The 23,776-nt window shown below is 39.0% G+C and overlaps 1 long non-coding RNA gene across 2 annotated transcripts in view; it reads left to right on the forward strand.

Annotated features, from left to right (window-relative positions):
- Positions 1 to 10,374, forward strand: part of LOC133120581 (uncharacterized) — a 58,480-nt gene extending 48,106 nt beyond the window's left edge. For both annotated transcript variants that reach the window (XR_009707477.1, XR_009707506.1), the window contains exons 2-3: positions 2,057 to 2,148; positions 9,540 to 10,374. This is a non-coding gene — a long non-coding RNA (uncharacterized LOC133120581). The remainder of the gene's footprint in view (positions 1 to 2,056; positions 2,149 to 9,539) is intronic.
- The last annotated feature ends 13,402 nt before the right edge of the window (positions 10,375 to 23,776 follow it).

Raw genomic sequence — 23,776 nt, forward strand, 5'->3', positions numbered from 1 at the left:
ATTCTTTTTAAAGTAAAATGATTTTATCTGAAAAGGTACTTCTGAAGAACAACTCTTGTGTACCCTTGCAGTAGTTCTGTTCTGAAGTACTTACCTTACTTTCCTTATACCTCCTCCTTTGTCACCTTTTCTTACCCAAAATTTAATATTTCAACATGTATAATAAAACAAATGAATCATAAAATATGTTTTCATATATTTCTGTTTACATGATGGTTGCAGTACCTGTATTCATTAGTTACTCACTAATGAGTGTTTTTTTATAGCTAATAACTACACCGTCAATTCAAACCAACATGTCCCTCCACCTTATAACATGGGGGTCTGGAGGGCATTCTAAATTCCTCCTGATATAAAGTTCCTGTACACAGCTGGGTTGTGCCCCTTTTCAAATAAACAGAGGCTCGGTGTAGAGAGGCAGGCTCCATTGTGAATAGTGTCCATCCAGACGGTCGGCCTTCCAGATGCCTGCTTGAAAAGACTGAAACAGATGGAAGCCAATAAAAAAGAAAAAAAAACACACACACACACTTCTGCGTGCATTTCATCTCTCTGAGTCCCCTTGGTTTAAAGAGAAACAAACAAACAGACTCTTCTCATCTCAAACTTTTATGCATCTGAAAGAAGGGAAGGAAAAATAGATAGCATGCCGTCGGTCCTCTGTGTCCTGGTAATAAAGCGTCTAGACAGCAATTAACATCAATTTCGCTCAAGAATTTGTGTCACCAGGACCTGACCTCTCCTAGGACTCTGATCGCCGTTTGAAAATCCTTCCTTATCAATCAATGCCTTTTCCCCCTTTTTAATTGAGCATTGTTTTCTTTTGCCAAAGCTTTTTTCTTAAAGACCTATCCTCCAAATTCCACTGTACAGAAGCTTGCCACATCGATCAGGCAAACTTTTCTCCATTTCATCCAATTTAGGAGAAGTAGCGGACGTTTGAAAGACGTTTCAGTTGGTTCCTTTCTGAGGTGTCTCAAAGCCTGCAGAATAGGTTTGTATTTCTTCATGAGAACTTACAGTAAGGCACAAAAAGGGTTTGAAAATAACAATACATAAATACTACCTGAAACAGTCCCTGTTTCTTGATCAAATAGAGATTACTAAAGAAAACGTCTTTTAAGTAATTGTAGTTGCATTTCTGACATAATCATTAAATCTTCCAAAGTAGGGTCAAAAACATCTGCCCATGCTGACGCTTCAGATGTGTTCTCTCTCTCTCTCTCTCTCTCTCTCTCTCTCTCTCTCTCATTCTTTCTCGCTCTCTCTTTCTCTCTCTGCATGTGCAGGTTTGTTGAAACTGTGTTTTTGTGTATCTGTGGGTGTGGGTGTGTATGTGTGTGTGTGAGTGCAGCCACATACTGTATGCATGCATGTATGTACTGCATCTATCTGCCTGTCTGTATTGCATTAAATGCCATTATGTTTCTGTTGTGATCTCCCTGTACTGTCACATCAAGCCGAAAACAAGAGACCAATGTGAACTAAATGGGATCACCACTCCCCTTACTCAAATTGTCGTATTAACAGGAAGCTGTGGTTGGCTGTTTGGTATGGTTTACACATTTTACTGTTGTTAAACAAAACCTATGGAAGGCTATGTTGCAATATTGCTTTGTATAGTTATTTTCTTCACAACAATGACATCGAAGTGCGGCATATTCATTTTATTTCTCCAGCTATCAGAAACAAGTGCTTGCAAATAGTCAAAGTAGTGGCAAAAAATGCATGTATTTCCTGTGATATGGGGGGCTTAGTTGTAGATCTTCTCTGGATCCTGAAAACAAGTGGGATTGGCTAAAAGACGGGCAAACATGGATCATATTGAACACATTAGACAAAAACAATGCAACATCCTACAGCTGGCATGCCTTTGCGTGTGTGTGTCTGGCTGTGTGTGTGTGCGTGTACATGTGTGTGTCCGTGTGTGTGTGCATGCATGTGTGTGCAAGCGTGTGAATCATCACCTCAGAAAACTTTACCCGGTATCTCCGTTCGTCAAGACTGGTGTTGGAATGATTCATTTTTTTTTGTATTTCTTGTTGTGATTGTAAAGAAAAATGCCACGGCAACAGGGGCCAGACGAGGTGGAGCCCGTCAGATGTGGGACTGGACGGCGGCGTCCTAATTAGAGCGGCGTGGTGTGAGGTGAGTACCTTCCGCCTGTACAGTACGTCTAATTGTCATGTGCTCTCGGGGCCGGGAAGAGAGCATGGCAGGTTTTTTACACAAAATATTTTACGGGCGTTCGCCAAAATGCAGCTATTTAGCGGTAAGTACGCCGTTGTTATGGTAGCAGGCGCAGGATTGCAATCAACAGATCTCGGTTTCAGGAGGGAGACCCTGTGTCGTCCAAGGGCAATGCGCTACTACTACTACTGCACGTATGTGATCATGTGACGGTGAAAAGGTGAATTTGTCATGAGCGGTGAGTGCCCCATACCACTGAAAACATGCTATTGCCATACTTTAAGCAGATAATATATGTGTATAATATTATATCACAATGCTGAAAAGCAATTGACAAAGTTTTACAGGATGTTGAAACCTCGACTTTGTGTTGTCTGCACAGTGTGTTGCCATCGTAACTGTTGTTTGAAATCCTTGAAATGAGCATGTCACTGGAGAGGGTAAATGCTGTGCTTTTCTAACTGTTATCATCACAAACAACAACATAATTATGAGGGAGAGAAATAGAACCGTTGAAGTTTTTCTTATGGTAAATATAATGATGTTTTTTAACAATGAGCCAGAAACAAACAAAGTACCAAGCAGCATGACTCAATATATACTGTAGACTAGTCTTACAGCAGAACTCAGTATGTAGATGAGCGGAGACGTGCAGTGCAGTGTGTAGAGCACATCAGAATGATCCACCAGAGAACAAAAGATTGTACAGTTATTTGTTCATAGCAACTGAAGCACATTGGATTAGAAGTTTAAAATGCATCTTTGGTATACGCTGCATTTGGTACAGTGGGTATAGTTCCCCCATAAGATTGAGCTGGTCACCTCTTTAAACCCCTAAAGAGCTACTTAATGAAAAAATAAATAAAACAAAATAAATTCAAACAGGCTCACAATATATACAGTTATTTGTATTCCCATTAGCCCCTGACCTGGATTTTTTTTTAACTCAAAGTCAAATGCATCCACACACACACACACACACACACACACACACACACACACACACACACACACACACACAAACACACGTACACATACTTCCACAAATGCATGCACACACACACAAAAGACAAACAAATTTGAATGAGTCTCATTCCTCTTCATGTAACTTTGATCAAATATTACAGATTTATTATGAGACATATCATAAATTAATGTCTTATTTTGTATGTTTTAGAATGGTGTATGTTGTTTTAGAAGATCTAAACTTGCCACATAACATTGTAAGTGGCATAACAAATAAAATATTTGGACTTGAATTAAAATGTGATCATATTCTGTACATATGCCTTCAACAGCTCCACTAATATATAACTTTTTTTAGAAAATGGATTCTGTCACCATGGTTAGAAAAATCATATATAGTACATATCTCCAGTAATATATAATAATAATGTCCATTAATTTAATGTCTATTCATTAAAACACAATGTGGGCACAGTGGTAATAATATTTATTTAACTGGTTTAAAATTATTGGACATTGAAGGTTCCTCTTCCTGAGGAATGGCTAGTACATAAGGAATAATCCATGACGAGGTGGTCATTACACGGTTCTAATGCACGATACGGAGGCAAAGAACCACCAGCGCAGTGCGTTAAAACCATGTAATGACCATCTTGCAGTGGATTATTCCGCTTATACCATGGTCCTTTACCAAAGATAAAAATAGAAGTTGGGGTCGTCAATGTTTTTTTGGCACTACCTACTTCAGGCCATTAAAGCATGTTTCAGCATGTTGCTATGGTACGTCGTATATGGTATTTGTATATATGTTGGGTAAGTTCTGATCAAAATAGAGAAGCTAGGCCGATCGCTAAGGCTGGTTTTCATTATTTTTTATCTTGGTTAAATCAAAGGTTTTAAACAAGGCTTAAATTGGTTTCTTATTTGCCACTTCATATTTGTAATTCCTGGTCCACGTACACCTTACAACTTTGTGCTATAACTGCCTATGTGCAATTTCCACAGAAAGGATTTTCAAAAAAACAAAATCGTCTTGGGATACACATTACACAACTATATAACAGAATTTAGTCAACATAACCAGCTTCTCTGTTTTGTGGTGATGATAGCTAGTCACTAATGGAAAAGATTATACCTAATTGAGAGTTGTCCGTTTATAAACAACCATTTCAACATACACCACATAATAGCTAGTAACAGTAACGTTAGCAGTCGTATCAATCGTATCACTTTAACTGATTGCACACTGCTGGCTTTTGGTCTCTCCTTGACAAAATGCTGGCAGTGTATTCATTTAGAACGGTGATCTGGTTTAAACGGGATTACCTGCACAACGTTGAATGATTACGCAAAAATAACTACCACCTGGCATCCAATCAGAATCAAGTATTCACCAAGACCGTGGTATAACAAACAATAATTGTTATCAAATGATTCAATAAATACATAAAAGTTGTTGTTTTTTTGTTTTTGTCTTTAATTTCTCTTGCTCTCTCTGTCTCTCTATATGAAAGTGGTGGGGGAAGACTGAAAAGGCTGCCAGTCTGCATTATCCAGGTGAATGGCACATAGGTATTGACTACAGTGTGAGCATGGCAGAAGAACAGAATAAACTTGACTCCCCATCTTTTTTCCAGAATGCTAAAGACAGAATCCATGTCTTTTGCTACTGGTGTAACATATAATATCTTACAGAGCTTGCAGTAGTTGTTTTTCACTTTGAAACAAACCATTTACTTTTGTTTAAATGCAAATGGGAGACAAAAGGAAAAACATGAGCTTGTGCCCGCACATACATCCCATCCTCATGAGCATGGACAGAAGCTTCTGGAATGTGTAAAGAGGAACAATGGCTCTGCGCCTGTCTTGTAAATCATTCTCACGCTGGAGGACATCAGCTGTGGTATCTGTCGCACGCACACACACACACGCACCCACACATGTGTGTGCACAGACACCCACACACACACTCACACACAATCACTCACTTCTATGATTCCAGAACATTAAGGACCTGTATACCTTGTATGGTTGGATACACAAACACCAGACAGATAGGGTACTCGTCTGTATCACACAGCTCTTAGCATTGAAGCATGTGTGTTAACGCTGAGTGCCAAATGTGGTGCCAGTAGGTACTGGCTGCAAGGTGTTGGGTAAAGGCAGCTGGGGACAGATCTCCTAATCACTCTAGCTGAGGGGAGAACTTTGAACCATAAGGCCAGTGAACCGTTGTAGGGCAGCATCTGTGTTACATTTACAGCGTGTTCAACACGTGTATGCTTGTGTCAATGTCTGTTCTCTCTGTATTATGTGTCCATGTTTGTGTGTGTGTGTGTGCGTTTTTGTGTGTGTGAATGTTCCTGCATTTGTACTGTGTCCGTGTGTGTTTCTGTGTGTGTGTGTGTGTGTGTATGTATGTGGGGTGCCTGTGGCGTTGCAGGGGTGGAAGGGAAAGGGCTGTATTGGCACTGTGAGGAGGAGGTCCGAGACTGCTAAGAGGTGTCTGGGGACAGATTTGTGTTACTTGGCTTTGATTTGGAGGAGAGGGAAGGAGCTATAGCCGGGCTTCCTCTCACAAGCAAAAAACCCTCACTAACACTTCCTGTTCCTGAGGAAACCTCTAGAAGACTGGTACACTCTGCACTGGCTCCTCCTGTAAAACAGGAACATCATCACCTGTACCTCCATAGTTTTTCTGATGCTTTTTGAGGTTACAACATTCAAAGTAAGAAAAATAATTACACATCAGGTTTTACAGCAACAGTATGCCTCCGGAGGTTCTGATGATTTTTATTTATTTTATTATATATTATTATATATTTATATATTAATTTAATATTATGTTCAGTTTGTACTGTTTATTTTGGTCGAAACTACTTATATATTTTAATAAAGACTATTAATGTTTATGGGCCTCATTTATCTATATTTTTGTAAATCCCTGTGTAAATGTATGTGTGATCGGAACCAAACTAATCAATTCTACTGGATAAATCAAAAACGTGTAGACACACCTTTTTTTCGTACCCATGTGCATATGTTGATAAATTCCAAACGTAAACTAGAAGTGCATGCACATAATTTAAGATTAGCATAAATTGACACCCCTAAAATACTTTATAAGGACTACAAATAATTTAAAACACCACAAAATAATGAAAACATTTCGCATGCTGTGTGTCCTTCACGTGATCTGAATTATTATATGACTGTGTGTGCTACAGCTACTTTGTAACATTTAAATGTGAACATTCAAATAATGTAAATGTAAAATGTATTTAGGCGCTAACAATTGTTCATTCTTTATTCTGTTCAAAAATGATGAGGAAAGCTGGTGGAAGAGCTATAGCTATGACCCACAGAACTGGCTGTATAAAGACAACATTGAAAAATATGCTATTTGGATTACTGTCACCATTGCTGTTGAGGCTTCTGATAAGTTTCCAATTTCTATGTGCCAAACTAACATCTAAACATAGTCGGTTACTAATTAGCATACTTTTGTTTATGCAGGCTACATAAACTATGTATACGCTACATATGACTGGAATAAAGACGAACAGAGCCACTGTAAAATGTGGTATGGTTTGACAGCGATATATTTTCACTGTCCTGTGCCAGTCTGCAAGAAGCTGACGACGGAAAGCACCTGAATATGTTCTGGAATTGGACAGGAACGGTGTGTGGATCTCTGGATGAGTTCTGGCTCCAGTGTGTTGCACAAACTCAGAAGGATGTGTCTGAGCAGTTGCAACCATTTTAGAAGGTCTATAGTTGGAGTGAACTAGTGAGTCTCACCAAAGAAAACGGCTCGGTCTTTGAAGATGCCAAATGTTCTCATAAAGCAACAAATGTAAATGTAATGTAAAGTGCATGGCAACAAAGGTTAAGCTATGACTTGTATGCCCTATGCATAGCAAACTTTGTTTACGTGTTTTATGGAATTTTAAATTCAACTTTTATGGAATTTAGCATTAACTAATCAGGACTTCCTGAGTAAAACAGCATCTGTTTTAATGTTGAATACAGTTGCATTTTCTTTTAATATTTATAATAATAATATTCACTTGGCCTGTTAAGATTTTGCCACTCAAAGCAAAATAAAATATGAATGAATGGAATAATAAAAACACCAAACAAGCTTTACAACCGTGTGCTTTCAATTCCTCACACAATTTGGAACATGGGTCAAAAATGCTAAAATATCTTTCATAACTGTTTGGATCAATCAAAATTTTTTTTAAATAAAAACAAATCTGAAAGAATCTTTTTTTTAATCACATAAAGTCAAATACCCATTCAATACACACTGTTACTTAAATAGATACATGTGTACAGCACATTGTTTATTTTTGTTAAGTAAAAAAATATTGTTATGAAAACAGTAGACTTAAGACGAGATTTCATTGTGGTAATCACAGCATGCATTTGTTTTTCACTTGAGAAACATCTCACTACATTTAAAAATATATATTTCAAGCATACTGATTTGTTTACTATTTTTCATTTTTCAACCACCATTTGGATCTAGCCGCACTGTGGAAGTGCTCCTGAAAAATCCTCCACTTCTGAGTGAGATCTTGGTGCGATCCGGACAATGCTAACCACTGCTTTTTATCCCCAAGCACAACCTTTCAAAGTCATGGCATGGTGCCTGGTCGTCATGGGAATAGCTGAATCACTGACAGAATTCATCATGGAGGACGGGGGCAGGGGGCAAATTTTATGAAAGAATGCATCACTTTTTCAATTAGGTCAAAAAAAGCTTTTTTTAACGGTGCGTAAAATCTTTTGGCATTTGCATCTTGTCTTATGACTCTTAAAGGTTAGGAGTGCGGTGTGGGAGAATGGCATTTTGTCTGACGCATGTTGTTCAGTGGCTGCTGGGATTGCAGATATGCAGAAGCTTGGCACTGTAGCCTCCGCAGTTGTTCACAAGCTGAAGGTTAGGACCCACCGGTAGGAAAGGGCTTGAGGTGGGTCACAAGAAAATATGAGCAAACGGTATATACTGTATAATTGTATGAATGTTTGAATATATCATATACTTTGCTTTGATATACTGTAGTATACCAGTCAAATTAAACAATGCATTACATTTATTTATCAAACTTTTCAAAAGCCACCTACTATAAGTGCTTACCAAAGGTCATTTTGACAATTTGTTGGATAAGGTGCTATTCACATAAAGCAATTGTTTGAAAAACCTTTTAATTCTATAAGACTATAATAATAATTCAGGAGGGTGAGAAATGCAATACTCATTAATGTGGTCAGTGTAGAATCTGGAGTCCACTTGTTGAAACCACTTGTTTAGGTGAGTAACCTGTTACTGAAAGGTTTTTGGTGGGTGTGAAAATTTTGTTTCTGACTTCGGCAGGATACGTTCTTGTTCCATATTGCTTGAGTGTCATACAAATATTATACAAATAAATTGGCTACTGTTTTTCTTTAATAATAATAATAATAATAAGAAGAAGAAGAAGAATAATAATAAGAAGAATAATAACAATAATAATAATAATTAATTACACTCATACCCAACCTGCAAGCATTCGCATTTATAATAGGGTTAAAGTTTCAAACACTTCAACGTACTGCATTCATCAGTAAAATTAGGTTGATTATGGCATGATTGGTAGTGCCAGACAGGCTGGTTTTGGTACTTCTGTAACTGCTCTCTGGAATTTTTACACACAACAGTCATTACAGTTTACTCAGAAAGGTGCGAAAAACAAAAAACATCCAGTGAGTGGCAGTTCTGCGGACGGAAATGCCTTGTTAATGAGAGAGGTTAGAGGAGAAGGCCAGACTGGTCAAAGGTGACAGGAAGGTGACAGTAACACAAATATCCACACATTACAACAGTGGTATGCAGAAGAGCATCTCTGAATAGACACCGCATCAAACCTCTTAAGTGGTTAGGCTACATCAGCAGAAGACAAATAAGCCTAAAAAATAAGTCTAATAAATACCTAATAAAGTGCTCACTGAGTGTATATCCAAGCAGGTGATGGATTGTTATCACCATACTGTACATACCGAGACACATATTCATGCTGGGCAGTGTCAAATGCTTGTTCAGCTAGGCAAAACCACCGCATGATTCAGGTCAGGATGATTTATGGTTGATTGCAGAGACAAGGCCCATGTACTAAAGCTCATTAGATTAACCTCTGTTCCCAGGTCACTCTGTGTGAATATTCTCTCTCTCTCTCTCTCTCTCTCTCACTTTTCTGAAATGATCTACTGTAATTTATGGCCTCTCTCCGTGGTATGATCAATAGAGCTAAGAGGACAAGAGGAAACCAGCCGGCGAGCCCGCCCGGCCGACTTTTCTCATCTTGGTAATGTTTGCCGTGTGTCTGCTTTCCACGCAGGGCGACTGGAGGGCCGCAGTATTACCGCGGAGGACACAAGCATTTCATCACGCACTCCCCGGCTTTCGGCCTTCCGTAGCCGCGAGAGTCGGTCCCAGGTGGTTTCCGTCACGGTGACCACACACTGTAACTGCTTCGATCAAAGGTTAAAAGTGCAAGACACCCTTTCTCTTTTTTTCAAGCTGCTTTATTGATTCATAACATGTGGTAGAAATGATTTGTCTGCCCAGCTGTCAGTACTCCTGCTGTTACCAGGTTTGATTGTTTTAAGTCTTTGCACGCCGCTGAAAAACTGGACTAATCAGCGGTCCAGATTCAATATGTACGTAATGTTCTTTGTTCTTAAAAAGATTTGATGGAATGGAATATTAATAGAATTGTAAGCATTGGTCTGACAGTGACGTGTTTCCTGACCATGGAAATACACACTTTTGGTGGACACCAGCATACTTTAATTTGTCACTGAAAGATTAAATTTGGCAACAGCACAGTTTTCAGGCCACCTTTGTTCAATTGTATGACAGAAGTAAAATGCTTTGCAGTAGGATAACAGTATCTTGTAGTCGTCAAGCAACACATCAGAGGAACTATGCAATAACCAAATATCTGTGTTCTGAAAAATGAATGCACCCTCCATCATTTTTTGGTTTGTTTTTGTGAGAGATATCTAATTCAGCCTCAAAGGTATATTGTTTTCTGCTATGTAGACCAATTTTATTGAATTGATATCAAATAAGATTCATATGCTGCCGTATTTCTGCTAGTACTGTAAATGTGGCCACCTGTAAACAATGAAATCTTAGAGTAATGCAAATATGCATTTTTGGACATTCTAAGACAGAAGGTATGTGTGATTCCATCATGGACAGTATCAACTGAAGGTATTTGAAACATGCAAGGAATTTCAAAGCATATTAAGACAGAAATCTCTTTTTAGAATACTGTAACATTGTGCTCGCTGTCTTGCTGTTGGAAAAACCAAAATGGAGATCAAGAATGTTGACAGTGATGGCTCTATGTTTTAAACCTCCATAAAGCCACTTCAACAGGACAAAGCTCATTCTCCTGGACCCTGTTAATCGTTTCGTTGTATTATTTGGAAATATTAAGACAAGAACAGCATATCAGTAAAAGGACACAAATGATGTGAAAAGCGAACAAAAACACAAATTCATTCAATATAAACCATAAGTGTCGATGAAAGGGAAGCTTTCTTAGCATTTTAGCATGACAAAGAATAAATTCAATAAACTGCATCTTTTTTAACAGATTAGTCAGTGACAGTAGATTAATGAGGTGATGTCAGAATGTCATTGCATTCTGGGAACTGAGAGCGTGGCCATAAATCTATCTTGTGGTGCTGAACCGCATCACAATGACCCACTGTTGCGTTGGTTATTGAGTGTGATGTTTTCTTGCATTGCATCCCAGTATGCCTTTCTAGTGGTCTGAAAAGCCTGTCTCCAGAAGCCGATGGCCACGTGTTACCTGCAGAATATTGCTTTACTGTCTCCGAATATAAAAAACACAAGATCTCGCAATTATTCCCAGGCCTCGGGCTAATAAGCTGAACTCAATGGAATGGTTGTAATTAATGGTCTTCTATGGAGTAAAAGCAAACCACACATAAAAACACACAGCAATGGAACCATGTACACAACTATAGTTCACTCTGTGGCCTCTAGAATGTTCTGTTGCATTTGGATGGCAAGATAAATAGTGCAGAAGTAGTTTTGGGGCTTTTGGCAGGTCTGTGCCAGAGGGTGCTTGAGAGATAGAGGCCTCTCCCAGGTGCTGGTGGATAGAACAAAATACATATCTAAAAAGAAGGATAGCTCTACTCTACAGACAAGATTCAGGACATTACCGCGAACAGGATGTTCTCGGGAAACCGTGCCAGGCATATGAATAATACAGTAATTCACCAGTTGAATCTACAGGTTTGCAATTCACTTTGCGAAGCCACACAGAGGCCTAGCGGCCCAGAAGCCTGTAGGCCGAGGCCTTGTTGCCATCCTGCAGGAAAGCCTTTCCTCTGCACAGGCACTGGACCACAAACCAAGAGGGACCCCGTCCGATACGTCCGACCAATCACACCCTCAGACCTCTCGTGCTGTCATCTCCCCAGTGGTTATTCAAATGCTCCAATTTCGGGGTTAATTAATCAAAAATGATTTATTCTCTCATTAGCTATGCATTTAGTTTGCAATCTGCAAAATCGATGTTTTACAGATGTTTTATTACTTTTTGTTTCAGGCAGCCTGATTTTATTGGATATAGATTTATGGAGAGTGCAGAGGAAAGCTCTCACACTCCTGGGCAACTATGCGTGCCGCAGCCCCAGGACTGTCACTGCATATCGCGAGCGGACGCCACGTGAAACCTAGCGCAGGCCTACTCATAACCCCCACGTGACTCCCTTGCGTAAGTTATCGATTACTTTTAGCACTCATTTATTATTTTTTCCCTATATTTTAAATTACACGTGACGAGGTGCGCTTGATAGTGAAAACACGCATTGCCGCAAAGCGAGTGGTTTATGGAACGAGAAAGCTGAGTGATGAAAATAAATACAAAAGTATTGTGTTTGCAGTAAATACGGGCAGATTGAAAACGTCTTCTTTTGTTTGGCTTAGTTAGTCAGCTGTAGTTCTTCTTTTTAAACCCAGCCTGACACGAGCAAAATTGTGCAATCAAAAAACATTAGCAATAAAAAACGAAATTCTTACTGGGTAGAGCGCTTTAATCACATACTTCTGGTCTGAGCTCCTGATGGTTGTAAACTAATGTAATTTTGCATTTCCTGCAGTCTAGACACAACAAGAAGACTGGCACTGCCAATAAGGAACTCGCTTGTGGTTTCCAAAGATCAACTAGCGTGTTTCAACACCAAATCCCGCCCCTCCGCCCCACCCCCCATTGGAAAAAAAACAAGTTCAGAACTGTGGCAACTGAAGTTCTCATCATGGCGCACATGAGAAGAGAGGAAATGGAACTGAATGTTTAACTGTCAGTGGCATGGTAGAGGTTCCTTGAAGCAGAGTCGCCCAGAGATGTTTGGCTTATTTTGGGGTGTTGTCAGCATGGTCAGATCACAAAAGTTTTGGTAAAATGTAAAACACACTGCACCTTGGTCCCTAGTGTCACAGTTCGTTCAACTATGAGTGGGGGGACAAAGCAAGTATTGACTTTGCACCTTTATATTTGAAAAGAAAATTCAATTAAAACCATTACAGGCCACTGCTTGAATGGATAAACCAATCCCCCCACCCAACCACACCCCCCCTTCCCTTTACCACCCCCTCCCAAAAAATCAATGGTGAAAAGAGGACACCTGAACCAGTGCACGAGATCCTGCTCACATAATGTTCCCTTTCCGATTAACATACACACATAATACCACTTCTGTTCGTCATGCCTCGGAGGAAGAATGCAACGTATTTGTTAAAAGCCAGCTGAAATTGAGTTGCCTTCCTTTTTGGGTCTTTGCTGGGACTTGGCCAGGGTACAAAGCATTCATACCCCCGCACCCCCCCTCCCCGCCCCAACCGCCCCCCACCCCTCGCTTCCCCCTCCCCTGCCCCCCCTAAATTAAAGCAACAAATTACAGTACTCTGCTCATTAACAATTCAATAGGGAGAGAGAAAAGAGACGCCCGGGGTCTTGCTTCTTCCTTTCAGCCGGGAGAGAGGAGTGTGCAATGATTTGGTTTAAACCCGTAAACTATTACAGAAAAGCAATAGGTCGGAGTCCAACTGAAACACGGAGAGGAGACAGTCGTGCTGAGCATTTCTGATATTAAGCAACGATAAACCATTTATTCTTATGTATTTGGATAAGAAAAAAAAGTCCAACATGAAAAAATAAATCTTGTGCTTTCCATATAGTAATAGATAATAGTCTTTTTTTATCCCCCTCTTTCCTGTTCAAAGCTACTCTGGTCCTGTTGACCTATAGCACATCTGGCATTTCTAAAAAATGTATTTATTTCTATAATAGCTGGCCTCTTTGCGTTCTCTTTGGAGTTTGGCCTGCTTGTTCCGCTCAGCTACATCGGAAAGAAGATGAATCAAGGCGCACAGGAGCTGGGCAGAAATTATTATTGATTTAATCACATAATCAGCGGCAAACACTTCAGGCTAAGATAGCAAATCCATAATGGCCTTCCCACATAACCACCCTTACAAATTTACCAGCAAACCCCTGTACGCACTTAGCAAACAGAGGAGCAAGGGGTCACCTTCAGTTGGCGGCAAAATATTGACATTCCTAATGCTTAAATATATTTTGAGTTAAGTGTTATCAATCAGCGATAAGAGTTGACTGTCTGTAAAACATAACTCCATTGGCAAAGGGATTATAGAAATGCTTTCTTGTCATAATCTAAGCGCATCTATCAGACAAAACTGAGCACGAAATCAATTGTGCCGAAGACAGCCGCCCGGCACGGCCTATTCAGCCTCATATAAAAGATGAGAGCGGAGTCATGTGATCTTTAACCATAAGCGCTTATCTAATGAGAGCAGGGGCTTCTTTTTATAATGTGCAAAGTGGAATCAATGCCCAGGGTGCGGGGAGCAGTGCCGCCTGCCCCTTCATCAAGCTGACACCCCTAATTGTGCTTCTCCTTCAAAATAGTAACATGTCTCTCAAATTGTATGTTTTATTTATGTCTGACCTCTCGGATTAACATTGCAACGGGATCATCTCTATAGAATCGGCCTATTATTCATCTGGCTTTTGTGTTCCTGTATTGACAGCATTTGCCACAGTGTTTGGAAAATGTGTTTTCTCTAAAATGGCTGAAATGTTTTGACCTGAGAGGAATCTGCTCCGTTGAGACATTATTGAAGCAGCAGGTGCAACGTTCCTTTTTACATCTATCTGTTGGACCAATACTGACATACATGATGCTTCTCTAAAATTGTATGGCGATGCCTTCAAATGACATTGCAGAGAAAACCTGAAATGTAATCTAGCATCATAAACTTAAATACCTTAGCCATCTAGCACTGTGAGATACTGTATGTAAACTATGTACAAACCTATTTTAATTATTTAAGAATGTTTATAATTTACTTATGACATGTAACAGCTACATTCATATTTGTGCAATAACCAAAAGGATATCACAGAGTAAACAAACATCTGTGGAAGAAACTAGCCAGTAAGGGGTTAAACTAAATTTGAAGGAGCTGCAGAATTCTCCTAGGATTTTGAAGAGTTCCTGTTCATCTTTAAAAGGTACTATGAAAAAATTGCCGTAACAACTGCTACCCCTTGTGCAGTTCAAGTGTTTGGAGTGTTCTGGCTTTGTCACCTTCAGAACAGGTGCAAAGCAAAGTCATTTGTCTGTTCCTGTACGTTTTCCTTGAATCATCTGACCTCAGGCTGCAAGTGGGAGATGGAGGATGTGACCACAGAGGTCGAAAGCCAGGTAGCGGAAGAGGGGCGAGAGGGAGGGAGTCCCTGGACAAGCCCTCCTCCTGTGCTTAGAGTGTACAATCACGTCAAGAGACTCCCAGCACTTTCTGCTCAAAAGACACAAAGGATTACAAAGGATGTGAGCACAAGTGGCACTAATGTGCTTTTGCTCAACTCAACCACTCCCTTAGGGTTAAAATGTAAACAGTATTACTTTTTTCCAGAAACTTTCAGATTAATGCCAAGTTCTGTATTTGCACTCATATTCAATTACAGCACATGTGTTTGAAAGTTTCTGTAAATTGGTGCAGATTTTTTTTTTCTTTCAGACGAAAAAAGAAATTTGGGGCAATTAAACCGCTGCTCTTTTTAAGGAGCTGACATTGCTGTGAGTGCAACAAGTAGCCACTTGGGGAGCAGGAAGGACAGTAATGACCACCTTTTACCGACAGTACTTCTGCCAGGGACTGGGGTCTGGGCAAATGTGCTGAGCAGATTATGATCTTGCATTGGGATTATCAACATGCTAATCACCAGAGTGCAATGGCTCCTCTAATTAAATGTGCTTTATGACCCATGCATTGTGCTACATGAAAAAGTGCATGTTTAGAATCTTTTTGGCTCCCCTTGACTCTCAATGGCACAGCACAGGACTGGTTCATTTGAAATTTTGATGAACCATCATGGACCAAGCATGAAGCATGAAGTACATAATCCCACACTGAATCTTGAATTAAAATCTATAAATGTTTAGAATAAATGAATACATACATGCAACCAATGTCTATTTGAGGAGTCTCATAGAGACTGATTCTGATAATCAGAAGAGAAAAAGACATAAGGTACAACCAGATATCACACCAACAGACAATGGGAATGGAAGATGTCTTAGTCCTCACAGTACTTTGTACTTTTTACTGCAAAACTAGTGTTCATGGCAATATTTTCAAGACAGTTACTGAAGTTCACATGAAGTATCTTGTCAGATTTAAAGATTTGTTGCAATGAACAGCCAATATTGCACATGAGGATCTAATGTACACTTTACTGAACATACTATTTGGATTTAATTAATAATTGTACTTAACTATTACTCACAATTAAATGCATGTACAATAAAAAGCATTTTTTTAATAATAATAATAATAATAATAATAATAATAATAATAATAAGATTAAGAGAAAAGATTTGTTTGTACTCTTTCTGTAATAATTATTATTGGGTTTTATTTCCTTACATTATCCTGCATACGTTCCTGTCGCCAGTATGACTTGAGGGACGGAAACAACAGTTTACGAACGGATTCGGCTCATTTGATCCTGAAGATCGCGCCTAATTAAAGTTAACTTGCCTTCACACGGAGGAGTGTTGTCCAGTCCCCTTCAATCCAATCTGTATTCTTTAAAAAAAACAAAAACAATAATCAGATCATTTACACCTCATTAACATGTAATGTAATGTCTCGCCATTCATCAAAGTGATTTCTTATTATTTAGCATCGCAATATCATCTCCGCTAATGAAACTGTTCACACAACTGCCAAGAATGCCTTAATTGGTTGTGTCAAATCACAGAGACGGGGGCCTCGTTTCTACATGCGTGAAGATCTAATTTGCATGGCGAAGCATGGATCCGCATCACATGCACAGATGTGAGCTCAAACCGGAGGACCTGCTTTGAGTTAGTTTTATTTAGATGTACTTCCACCTGCTAAAGCCATAGAGAGCATAAATCCCATCCATCGGTAAAGTATATATCGTTTTTCATCCACTTTTCATAACAAAGGATAATCAGAAGTCTAAACCAAACGTTGGTAACCCGGGGAGTGACGAACGGATAAAGATTATGAAAAGGAGTGTTTACAGGAGAATTCCCAGCACTTGGATCCAGATGTTGGCAAAATGTAATTAACATAAGTGGCTCGACTGCTGCATATAAATGACTCGTATGATCACTGACCAACAGGCTAATCATGAAAGACTGATTTACAGAGTATGCTTCTCTTTAAGCTCTCAGTGGTGACACTCTTAGTAAAACAGATGAGAGTATCCATTATTTGTTAATCACGCATAATACCCTATTACATTTTCTTATGTTGGCCCGTAGCACTGTTATTATTTATTTTTATGCACACCTGGAGGGTGTTTACCAAACTAGAGCGAACATTTCTTTGGGCTTTTTAGGGGCTAAGCACTGAAGATGCATAGGCACCTATTGGAATTGTTCATTTTTGGGGGCCAAACAGCAAAGCTACGTAGGCATACTACCTATTATTCATCATCATCATCTTTTTCTGCTGGCTAGGGTGTCTGTGGCAGCCCCAAGAACAGTGTAGTAAAAAGTTTAGAAATTTGGCACACTAATTCGAGACAGTCGCATGATTCTTCTCGCCAAGATTCATGTCTCCACCTCGAGCGCTCCTGGGCCAACAATGGGTCAAAGTTGGAGGTACGTTTATGCATGTACGTTTTGAACCTTTTGCCCAATTTTCAGAAATGAGGTACCGTTGGATTCCTTGGATTAAGCTGAGCTTAATGCACCCATTGACATCAATTTTCATGATATTGGATTTTTTGCCATATTGGATTGATCTGAAAAAGTTTTTACTAAATTTACAGGTCGCAATTCTTGTCGTATCTTCACCAAATTTGGCAGAAATTATGTTCAAACCAAGCCTTAAAAAAGTTATCAGATGGATTTATGATTTTTAAAAGCGTTCATGCATCACAGCCAATCAAAATCAGGGGCAAAGTTGCCAAACAGGAAGTGAGCTCATATTTAGCATATTATAGCAAAATGTATTGACACCAAACTTGGTACATAGACTTAGTAAAAATATGAGTCATTTGACCACTGAGGGGCACCACAATAAGTAATAATGTATTTTTCACAATAACTATTCATGTGTTTACCTTAAAAAAATAATTACCATGTCTGGTGATACTGTGAGCAGTCCCATGGCCAAGACATGGCAAGTTTTCATTTGAACCTAATTGATGCGGCTGCCATATTGGATTGTATTGACATGTTTTAAAAATATTCACAGGCCACAAAGCTTGCCCAATCTTAACAGAATTTGTTCAGTACAGCCAATCGAAATCAGCTACTTTGTGATCTGTAACTCAAGTGCTCTAGCGCCATCAACAAGCCAAAATTTTGAACAAGCATAACTTTTGATTAGAACTTTTGGTGTAGAAACAAATAATTTTCCTCCACTGAATCCTTGGGTCATGCTGAGTTCAATGCATCCAATGATATAATTTAGAATTTTAAAGAAATTTGTTACTCCTACAAATTTTGTTGAATGAATGTTGAGATAGCATTGGCCTGTAGTGCTCAAACAAATTTTGATGTTGAACTTGCCAAACAAGAAGTAAGGTCATATCTCAGCAATGCTTTTGCACATTGACATGAAATTTGGCAGATATCATTGTGACCCCTCTCTGAGAGAAGGCAATAGGGGGCTCTATAATGAAAACAATCTATGTTTTAACTCACATATTTTACCTTGTATTTTTTGAGAATCATGATTCTCATTCCAATGATTCCTTCAGTTTGATTGAAGTTATCTGATGTGAAATTGTCATGCTCACCAGAAAATGCTGTAGGTGAAGTCACCAAACAGGAAGTAAGGCCATATCTCCAGAATGCCTTTGGATATTTCCATTAAACTTATGTTTATGTGATCGGGATCTAGCCATGAGGCTGTGTCAAAAGATTATATCATTTAACCACAACGTAGCACTCTAATTAGGTTTGGGGGTAATGGTTTGTTACACCATGTTTCCAAAAAAATTGCTATTCATTATATAATTGTGTCCAGTATTTACCAAATTGTACTCATTTAGCACATGTACTCACATGGCATTAGTGCAACATCCTCATCCTCACTGTGATTAGCCCTTGAATTGCCCAGCTATATTTATTATTATTATTATTATTATTATTATTATTATTATTATTATTATTATTATTATCAATAACAATAATAATAATAATAATAATAATAATAATAATAATAATAATAATAATAATAATTGATGTATACGGTTAATGAACTAATTGAGCCAATTTAAATAGTGGAAATAGAGCCCTTCGTATGCACTAGCCCCACAGAAATGGGAATCCGCAATCCTGGTCTAAGTAAACAACCAAAAAAGGTGTTCTGGAAAGTACCGCAGTGGACTTTGGGACATGTTCCCTTTCTGTTTGCCTTTGGCTGTAGTGCTCATGTCTGCGGTGGTGTGTTCCCCGTCAGGCGTTTCGGGGAACAGGAGCTGTGGCGGATTCGATTAACTGGGGGACATGGGTACCGGACTCATCTGGGTTTAGCTCTCACTGTGAAGCGCGGAGGAAATAAATAAATAAATGAATGAGTAAACTTTCCTTCAATATTCAATTTTTTTTTCTTTGTGTCACCAAGCATCTGGGAGCACTCATATTTCCCCAGAAAGCTGTTTGAATGCATCATAACCAGCCTCTGGTCCGACAGGAGGCCATGCTTGATTAGGGAGGAGGGAGTCATCCACCTTCGCGACGCTCTAGCTCTGCCAGCTTAGAGGGGCTTAGCCGGGCTATCTCCACCTCCCTCTCTTGGCAGAGTGGCCGTGGGGTAATTGTTGCCCCCGTCTATAAGGTGAGCGAACATAGCTTAGGCAAGGCGCTCCAAATTAAAATCTCCACAGCGTGTCTGAGAAGGCCGCCTTTGTGCCCACCGTGCCGTTTTGAGAGAGATTCATAATTCCCAGTCATTTGATCACCCACTGTACTGTATCTGAAAGTTGGTATTAAAAGTTCTCTCTCTCTCTCTCTCTCTCTCTCTCTCTCTCACACACACACACACTCTTGTACTTACACCTTATCACTCTAAGACAAGAGAATTGATGGAATATACATCTGCTTGAACCACTTGAAATCTTTAATACCTAAAATGAGTTCTAGGTCAAAAGACGTCCTGTAATGACTTTCAGCTTATTTCATCGTTTCTCACCTTACTTTATCTTGAAGGAAACAGACATTGAGTAGGACCACTGTATGGCTAAGAGGATGATATCCCCTGAGCACAGTCAAATTAACTGAAATCTATCCTTTCATATTCGTGTCCAGGAGGACTCCCATCTTGTAATATGATAACTGCATCGTCAATAGACCTGCATTATGGTAATCATAAGCACACAGGGCCTGAGGCAGCTTTTGTTTACGAAGGCTTGACCTGCGGAAAGAGGAATCTCATTTTCTCTCCACTCCTTCACCCCGGTTAGCAGGGGAATTACAGATAATGCATTTCAGAGTTATATAAATCTCCTGTACATTACAAGAGGGCATGCCTATATTCATTTTGCTGTTTTATAAGATGCTCAAATCAAATGGCCAGTTCAGAGAACTGTAAGAAAGTTATCGAATTGCACATTGGCACAAACACATGGCACAATCTCTACACTGACTGTCACTCTGTGTTTATATTGCACAGAGCACTACTCGGTTGTGGTTCGCTTGGGCAAGATGCCTCAGTAGAAATTTGTTAGCAGAAAACGGACATATTGAGAGCCCTGAAATGAGTGTGTAAGCAAAGCACAGTACAGGCGTTTGCATGCAGAGAATGGTGAGAAAAACAAAAAAACATTGCGCAGCAGTTCTGCGGGCAGAAACACATTTTTAATAGGAGAGGTCAGAGAAGAAGGGCCAGAGTGGTTGACAGGAAGGTAACAGCAACACAAATAACCACACATTACAACAGTGGTATGCAGAAGAGCATCTCCGAACACACAACGCATCAAACTTTGAAGCGGATAGGCTACAGCAGCAGAAGAATGAATAAGTCTAAAAAATAAGTCTGATAAAAACCTAATAAAGTGCTCACTGATTGTACATAGTTGTATTAGCAGAAGCATAAAAATGGTTAGATAATAGGCAGAATGAAAAGATAAGCTATATATCACATATAAAAGCATGTTTTATAACCGGTTTAATGTGGGATCATTGGGCACTCACACAGTGTTGGTCTGTCAGAGAAGGAAGCCAGTGGACCATGTAGATAAGTACTTTATTGTTTCTCCCCCCTCCACCCCCATGGTATTTGACGTTTCTTGGCTGAGGAAGACGGGTGGGTGGTCGACGGAAGCAGCCTTCAAAGTCACCTGCCTCCTCATTTAGGGCAGGAATACGAGCAATCGCCCGGGCAGAGCCAAGTCTTGAAAAGGGGGTGAACTTTTTCTTTTTTTAATTTATGTACCGCTTCCTTTATTTGTCTCAATGAATCGAGCATGTATTTGGCGAGACAGCAAAGAAAATTTGAGGAGCTGTGTCGTTCACATCCTCAGCTATACCGATTGGACAGAACGGCCAGGCTGCTTAGACGCTTGCTAAGCAACTATCGACCTTTAACCAGTGGTGTGGCAAAGTGGCGTCTTCATTTGGAGTGAGTGAGTAGCACAAGCAGCCTGGGCCTCCAGACGGAGATGTACAGTTGTCTCAGGTAATGCGCAGATGCGTCATGGGCTATGAAAGCTAGGAGGCATTGGAAGGCAATGGAAGCTGAAGTGATTCCAACCAATAAGAGGGCAGTGGAAATATCTGCCAATCGCTGGGGACCCTCATTAATTATAAGAAAGTTTAAATATTTGAAGAGTAGAAAGATCTAAATTTTTAGATTTAAATCTAGAGAGTGACTATAAGGCTGTGAATTGAAGTGCACTAATGCTAATGTAGCTATCGGAAGAAAAGACGTTTCCAATTCATGTTTCCACACATAACTTGCAAAACAAGCAGCAAATTACTTTTCAGGAGACATAGCATTTTGTACCATTACTTATGCTGCATTTAACATATTTGTTTTCAATGGATGTCAGGTACTTTATGGCCCTATTGTAGGCCCACTCAGTAATTTTGGTTGCTAATATACTCTAATGCTAAAAGACTAATTGTACAATAGTATATAATTCTTCTCCCAATAACAATAATAGTAAAGATCCTCACAGAAACAAAACAAAACATAAGTAATTAAAATAATTGTTGGACCTACATAACTTTGTTCATCTTCTGTCTTCTGCATGTCATTCTTCTTCTTTGTTTTTTCTTTGATAATGGAAATTTGTAGTCCTTGCTCAGCTCATCACCATGGAAACAAACTCATCAGTCAATTGTCAGGTATAATAGCAAAAAGAATAGTTAACTAATGTTTTGTCAAACACACCACCAATGTACTTGATATTGCCACAGTAGGCTCATACAAACTACAACAGTAACAGTGGACAGTAGAGTTGGTCAAAACTACGAGTACCATGATCCACCAAGGTACTTAGTTTCCATCCACCCATCCATAATGCAACCAAATGTCAATGGAAATTACTGAGTGTGCTTTCAATTAAAAAAAAATTAAATGCAATAATTAATCTTCATTTTTTCGTGATTCTAATGAGCCTGCTAAATTTAAGATTTTGTTAAAAGACGGACATTAAAATAAAGCTTGGCAATTTTAAATTAGCAAATAGAAAATCCAATATAACTACACCAGATTAATTTGTAAATGACTGTATGGAAGCCCAACAAATTAAATGCAGTGGACCAACAGACTTGTGTTAAAACTGAAGTAGTTGGAAGTACAATAAACACAACAGCAAATGTATTCATTCAACTCATTTTGTAGTACATTGCATTGTACAGAAATGAACTCATTGTATTGTTTGGCTTTTATGCTAATATATAAGCAACACGATGTAAAGAAACTGAAATACCAAACACTTGTTTGAGTGATGTACAGCATATAATGGTTTTGAAATCATGTGCATAATCATTTTAGTGAAATGAATGAAATCAAATCAAATCAAAGAACAGCAAATCAAGTGTGTATTAGTATGTATTTGTACGGGGTGTTTATAATGTAAGCACAGATTCTTTTGAAATGACAGTTGTTTGTAAGTAAGAAGAGTGTGAAGTCTGTGAAACGGGTATGTGCTTGAACACACCAAAAAGAACATAGATGCATGCATTTATCTTTTTTTCTTTTCTTTTTTTACAAAATTAGGAGGTGGTTTCTACAAAATAAATACATCCCCTGATGTATTTCTTCTTCTTCTCCTTTTTCTTCTTCTTCTTCTTCTTCTTCTTCTTCTTCTTCTTATTATTATTATTATTATTAATTATAATAATTGAATCGTAATAATAATAATGTATATATTACATGATATGAAATATTATTATTATTCATAAAAATATTAATAATAAGAGGAGCCAGTTCCTTTGTACATACCACCTCAATTAAAAAAAAGACTTGGGTGGAAAATGTAACCCTGGGAAAATCTTTAAAAAGCCTAAGATTATGTGGGACATTCATTCCCAAAGTATTTTTGTACAATCCTGTGTTGTGCTCAAAACAAAACAAAAAAAAGGAAGGGGGGTGGGTTGGGAAAGGGTGGGGGGGGGGGGGGGGGTAGGGGAATACTTCTCAGGCTGAGCACAAAGCCGGGCCCCAGCTATACATCTGTGAGTTTTGAAACAAAGGTTTGTTTGTGTATCTCAATCACTCTTGCTCATGAAAGCAGACACTTACTTGAAAAACTTTTTCAGGGAAACACTCTAAACCAACATCCTGGTGTACATTTGCAAAACCAAATACAGGCCTGATTGTGTGTGAAGTGGACGCGGTGTGCATACGAATATCTGCCTCTGAGACGGCCCGTTCTTCACATGGCTCAGTGACTAATGTACAATAAGTCAACAAAAGAGTGCTTCAATGCAGCCATTGGACAGCATCAAGGCCACTGTTATTTTATCTTTTTACAGTATTTAATTGGAAGTTCTTTTCTCTTTTTTT

This window comes from Conger conger, chromosome 1 (assembly GCF_963514075.1).
Source record: "Conger conger chromosome 1, fConCon1.1, whole genome shotgun sequence".
NCBI lineage: Eukaryota > Metazoa > Chordata > Actinopteri > Anguilliformes > Congridae > Conger > Conger conger.